The sequence below is a fragment of the Aquila chrysaetos genome, chromosome 14, assembly GCF_900496995.4.
Source record: "Aquila chrysaetos chrysaetos chromosome 14, bAquChr1.4, whole genome shotgun sequence".
Classification (NCBI taxonomy): domain Eukaryota; kingdom Metazoa; phylum Chordata; class Aves; order Accipitriformes; family Accipitridae; genus Aquila; species Aquila chrysaetos.
In genome coordinates this window covers 8,825,519-8,832,530 of record NC_044017.1, presented here as the reverse complement: position 1 = coordinate 8,832,530, position 7,012 = coordinate 8,825,519, and positions in this window count along the sequence as shown.

Genomic DNA, 7,012 nt, shown 5'->3' with positions numbered 1-7,012 from the left:
TGATTGCCCAGTTCTCTAGTCTATCCAGATCTCTCTGTAAGGCCTCTCTACCCCTGAGGGAGTCAACAGCTCCTACTAATTTAGTGTCATTGGCAAACATACTTAATGTACATTCGATTCCTGCGTCCAGATCATTTATAAAGGAAAGGGAAATAAAAGGAATGGAAATAAAACTTCTTGCTTGACAAATATTATTTTTAAATGCCATGAAAAGTGAAACTTTTGGTTCTTTGGTTAGAGAAAACAAAAGAACGCAGTTAATTTTTAAATATAATTACTGGTGATGTTAATTGCATTTAAAATAACATTGACTAGTTCATTTCTTCGGTTATTTCAGAATACATTTGCATCCACATACTATTTCAAATCAAAAGAGTTTACTATGACTTTTTTTTAGTACTATGAAGGATGGAACCATCAATGCGAAAAGTTCTGTTTCAAACTAAGGTTACCTTCATATATTTACATGTTTACTGCTGTAATGAGAGAACCAAATACAATACAGATTAGGCAAGCCACTCCTCCAGGGAACTCAGGCCAACATGAATATTCAGTTCCCAAGAAAAAAAAAAATCTCAAAAAATTGACTTGAACCAGACAGTAAAACTTCTTTCTTCTACTGCCTTAAATTAGTTTTTCACTTGGAAGCTTTTAGGCAACCAAAAAACTTTCCAGGAATAACATTGTTCCAAGCTTAATAACTTACTCATACACCCACTAAAACAGTTAACTATAATAGTGCTAAATGATGATGCCTGTTAGAACCATGTATTCTGACTACAGCTTGTCAAAGAACATTTTGAATAGTGTTAAACTGCAATGTCCTTTCAGTCTGAAGCATAAAAAGGGTTGCCTAGTCATAAAAATGGAGTAGTACATGTACATACTATGGTATTCCAGAGATCTGCATTAAAGTATAGATCCATCTCCATTATAAAAAACAGGTAGAAATATTTCCTAAATTTTACATGGAGATACAAACACTACAATCATGGACAAAGTTATCTTTTCTTTTTATATCTCCCCTCAGAATTACAAACTGTTTTTATCCTTCCACACTGATGAATTACTAGAACATACTACATCAAGTACAACCAGAAAATTCTTACAATTTGATCTATTTGATTTTTTTTTTTTTTTTTTAAAGTTTGAGTTTCCTTCCACCCCTGACTATTTCAGAGTATGGAGCCCAGAAAATCAGGTGAGAAGTCTACACCATTTTGAAATTTGTGAGAAGGTAGGGTCTGTCAACTTTACTTTGCTCTAACATTCTATTTGTTATCCACTGCAACTATGGAATCTGAAATCTACAAACTGCACAAATTTACTCTGCAATATTGTAACACCCTGTAATTACTTTAGACTATGCCATCAATGACTGCAGATCAGCTCTCCAAAATATTTCTTTTTTAAATCCTGGCAGGCACATGGAAGTTTGTTTGCAGTATAGCAGCTTAGGCTTTAGACAGGATTTTCCAAAATCTGCATATTCAATCATTATTTCTTCACTCTCTTGATATACTGCCAAAATTTCTCTAAGACATCACTGAAGAATTCTAATGACACTGTCAACCTGTTGCATATAACTGACAGTTTTAACCTTTATGTTTTGAGAAACATTCAATGCTTCTTCCCATACCACTTCCCAGTAATATCTATTTCTGTGTTTCTGGATGATGTGTTTCAGCCAGCCTCCCGCATGCCAGGTTATTCAAAGCTGCAATATAACCCACCGTTAAATAGAGAATTATATGACATATATTTCACCATCTGGCATAGGAGCTTGATCTTTTTTAGATGTTCTAAAATTATTTGTCAACCAAGAATATTTCATTAGATAGCTGTTATGCAGTCATGATACTCTTCATTAAATGAAAGTATATAAAAATAGCACTAAAGTTCACACTATACACACTTTAAGCACATCTGTACAATTGGGTACAAAGACATTTGCAATGATTCCAAAATATCTAATGCATGTGGCAACTTAGTCCTGTAAACACTACATTTGAATGGCAACATGCTAAAGCCTGTAAGTCCAGTCTAGAAGGAAAGCTTACAAGAGTACAGCAAAATTTCATATTCACAACAACGATAACTATGTTGATTTCAGGTAGTGGTTGATCCAGACATTATTGTACAATGCCATTAATACATACCAGCTTTTCACTCAGAAATTTTTCTACCATACTGCACTGTGTAGAATTATGTCAGGAGACATGTCTGAGTTGACAACAGAAAGTAAAGAGATAGCGTGGTCTGAAACGCTTGTTAAGGTGAGGTCCTTGAGTCACATAAATAAAATAACCCCTTGGATTTCAACAGAGCTGTATCAGTTGAGTTCTGTCATTCACTGACTTAAAGAGCATATCTATTTGAGGGTTTATTTTAATTTGCATTACCATAAACAAGGGATGTTTTGCTTAGGAATCCAAAATTAGAAACACATCATCGGTGCTTTTCAGTAGCACTACGTGCTTTACTACAGTACATTTTGGGGAACCACAGACTCCAAAAGTGGAATATGATAAATTGCTGAAAAGGTTTTTTGTGTGTTTTTAGAGATTTAAAAATAGATTGATATACAAGAAAAACAATGGCCTCTGGTAGCAAAGAATCCAGGGCCAGTTTTCAAAAAAATACAAATGCCTAAAGTCACAGAGAGATACCTGTTAGGATTGTTCAGGACAAACCTTGTAACTCCCAAGGACTGTATCAAAAACCTCAGTGAGTGCTCATCTGCTCTTGTAGGTACCTTAATTTCTTTAAATCTGGCTAACAGTTCTTAAAAACTCCTCTGATCATGCCTATGCACATCATTCAGACAAACTGTGACAGACAAAAAGTAGATTTTTTAAAAAGTGTATCTAGATCTATTCTCTTAATTCATGAGAGCTTAAGCTCCACAATAAAGAAAGTCAACAGATAGTCAAGTACCCTGCTGCTCCAGTGTCCTGACACTGCCAGACTGGTAGCTCTTCTCAGTAACTATGCAACAGTGACTCCTAGTTCTGAGTAATCCGAGAGGAGGCTGAAAAAAAAGAAAAAATAAATGAACTGATTAATGGGGGAAAGAGGGGAAGCTTCAGGCAAAAAAACTTGAGTAGGAAGTTGCTTTTGTTCCAGGAACCTGGCATTCTGATGAGCCATTGGTGCTTGAACAGCTCATGACTGATTGTGCACAGAAGAAGCCAAGGCATTTGAACTATGAGCTGGCCATCTAGGAAGAAAATCTGAACAGATACGCTCGGCTGCTTGACTGCAGTGCAAGGGCTCCTTCAGCTCACCAACTACGTACACTGTAAACAAATGGTACTAGATGCAAACAAATACGTGACAGGTTCTTATTACCACCTCTAACCTAGGCAATTTCTTCAGCTGGCAGATGGATTAATCCAATCAGTATATTTTATCTAAGCCTAAGATTGTGGAGACAAGAGCACGCTAACTGAATACATAAAATCAATCCTCACTGCAAATGTTAAATTATCAGGACAATTACCTACACTGTCATCTTGGTGTCAAATTATGTAATAAGTAGCCAAGAAAAGTGAAGGCAGGAATCCTTCAATTTTATCCTTCTTCTACCCAGCATGCCTATCTTATTTCTACTAAATCATTTATACTTTCTGGTTGTCTACAGAACGCTCAAGATATTTTTATGTATCATTAAAGAATCTGATGACCTATATCCACATGTGATGGGGAAGTCCCATGGGCTCAGTTAAAACTCATATCATTACTTTTTTTAACTCTACAAGGTACTTGAACTGAATCTGTTATGCTATTGCTTTTTTTACCATCGGGCATTTGACACGCTCAAGTGTATGAACGCAATCAGCTAAATGCTGCTTATTTTTTGACAGTCATTCTCTGACAGGACATAAATAGTATTTGCTGAACCAAAGAAACTAGTTACAAGTCATAGATTGTGCTTTAGAAACAGAGTAAGTATGGTTTCAGCGACACAGTTTTAGTGTAGACTAATTGTCTTTCTATAATCTGGAACCTTTAAAAAGAAAATTCTCAATGTCCATGCTGAGGTAATTAACGGGAGTAAGGGTTTCAGCATTTGGTCCTCAATCCAGATCATATTTCAAACTGCAAATTCTTGCTAATGGACTTTTCAGAAGCCATTTGATGCAGAAAAGAAAACATTGTGCAAGAGTTTGAACTCCTTCTGGCAAAATGCCTTATGAACCTAATGAAAATGACTGAGAAAAAATGCAGTGATGGACCTTTTTAGCTACATACAGCAGAAAACAAAAATAATTCCTTTGAAGAATCTTATTGATATGGAAAAAATAATTCACAAAGCTAGTGTTCATAGCATGTCTACTTTCTATTGATAGAACTAATCTCATTTGTGCAGGAGGGCGGGGCAGGGATGGGTAATGCAATACCATACTTTTATTTTTGCGAACAAGCCACACTTGTTCAGAGCTTGTTTTCCTTGGCTGAAACATGGCTTAGCCTAGTAACTAGTGTTATTAGACTATGTTTCTTTTCTCACTTTCAAATATTTTATCCAGCTCACCACAAGTTTTAAGACCCCAGAGGGACCTAAAACTTCTCAGAGCTTTTGCAAAAATAGATGCCTCAAACCAAACAGCACCTCAACAGGTAAGTTATTTGAAGTTGGTTTCTCTCAAAGAGAAGTTCGTCTTTCAAGGTGAGCCAACATTTTAGAAACATGTCGAGTTCATCATCAAACTCAAATTCATAAATTCTCTAACATCTCTGTTAAACCAGGATAAATTCACTCGTTTTTGATCTGAGACTTGCAAATATTTTTTCTTTATATTTATTTCATCTTTTTTTCCATTTTGCAAAAATATGTTCTTTTTTCTGCTTACCTAATATACCTAAAATAGATATGATTGTTTTCATTGCATAAGTTTCAGAAGCACTTCACTCTAACTGTACATCCTTGCTTTCCCTCAGCATCATTGAAAATGTCAGAATTTATCTGGGATAATATTAGTCAACTAATACTTCAAGACCATAAAAGAGAAAACAAATTATTTTTTGTTGATGACTTTTCTTCCTCCTGAGGAAGAAATTAAGTAAGAAACATTTAAGGAGGAAATTTATTCTGTCTTTTTCATGGCAATATAAGGCTACAAAGCAACATGACTAAAAATAAATGATCTATTCTGCCCTAAATGCAAGCACAGGGGAATCTGAACTAGAAGGCGGCATTGAAGAACAATTCTTTTCCGCACAAGAGGTCGAAGAGACAAAGGGACTGCATGCTTAAAACATATCCATGCAAGAAAAACCCTCAGCTGATCATCCTGTGAAGAAGTCATCATCTTCAGTGTATATACAGGCAATCATATGAAATACAAGAAGTGGCTGACTGTTTTTCTCTGGCAAACCAACTGTGTCATACAAGAGCAATGGTTTTATTCCTCTAAAATAAGAGAGGAGTCAGTCTTGCTCAAGTAATCATGAAATCCTTCATTTAACCCACTCTATTTCGGTGAAAGCTGTTAGCATTTCCCAGATGTGGAATTCTTCATAGTAGGTCAAAGAAGGTCCATATATCTAAGACAACATGTTTGCAAAGATTGGAGTAACCCCATCCATCTGGTTAAACAATATTTGTGAAATGAATGTCTTCATACGTATCAGATTTAGTATGTATTAGTTAACAGGATTTCATTTTTGTAATCATTTTGTGGCAAGCTGAATTTAAGAAAAATTATTTATTTTGAACAAAAGAAATAAATTATGACATTTCTCTCCTTCAGAGTAGAATAACCTACCCTTCAATCAGCATTATAGATTTTTTAAAAATGTCCTGAATAAATTCCAAGGAAAACCATGTTTTGTAACAGATCAGTCATGTACAAGAAAATACAGAAAAGTAAAGCAAGGGAGACCCCGTGTGGCCTGATTCTTGTCTAATAAAAATGCCATTGAGAAGTTCTAATATTGATTATAATACACCATGGAAATAATTATATTTTCTATAAGAAAGTAAGATAAACAGCACTCAAACAATCCTAAATGCTTCATAAGATCAATATATAGATTTTGGCATAAATCAGCATATATTGTTTTTACTCATGGAGTATATATAAATACATACTTCTCTTCAGTCTTTAAAAATTATAGTGCTATCTCTCAGATAATTCATGCTCTAAAAATACTCATTGATGTTGTTAACTGAAAATGAAACATCTCATTGCACTTCTAGGTTATGTTGATGACAAAATCAGTCATTTTTAGGTGGATTTTTAAATCAAACTGTCTTCTTAAGGCTGTAAGTTAAAATATTGCTCATTAAAAATATCCAAATAAAACTTTATGCCTTTTCTAGACAAAGTTGTGTGTGAAATTTTGCTCTGATCCCATAATAAACATGGTCGTTGACAAAACTTCTCTTCACAAAATACTTATTAAGGGGGGGAAGTCATTCACCCATTCACCTGACAACTTGGCTGGTAAAGCAGACTGTCTACCAAAATTGCTTTTTTTTTTTTTTTAATGTAACTTAAGAGAGTTTGCTGTAGAGAAGCAGATAACCCATAAGCGTTTAGACAACCTCAGGCAGAAAGCAAGACCTCTGGAAGAGAATGAAGGAAAAGAGAAAGCAAAGAGATTAGAAAAAGACTGCCAAGCCCTCAAGATGAATTCATAAGCAATGGGGAAAGGGAATTCATGACTTTATAAGACGAGGAAGTATCTTATAGATAAAGGAGTAATTATCATCCTATCTCAGTTAAGAGAAAAATTATAAAAGCCTGGTGGCAGTCAGAGATAAATGCCTTAGCAGTGCTAGTTAAAGCTACAGCTGCTCTAGATTTCTGAGCAATGTGATCTTCTCATGGGGGAACGGGGGCACCAGAGGAATAAGCCACTCTGCTCTTTAGCTAAAATGGTCGTCTCCACATGCCTTTCCTCTGGGGTTTCATTGTAGTTAACTCAATACAGACACAGGAACAGCAAGTCAAAGGTAAGAGAGACCTTCTGCAAAGCACAAATCTCTTCTGACCAAGGTGCC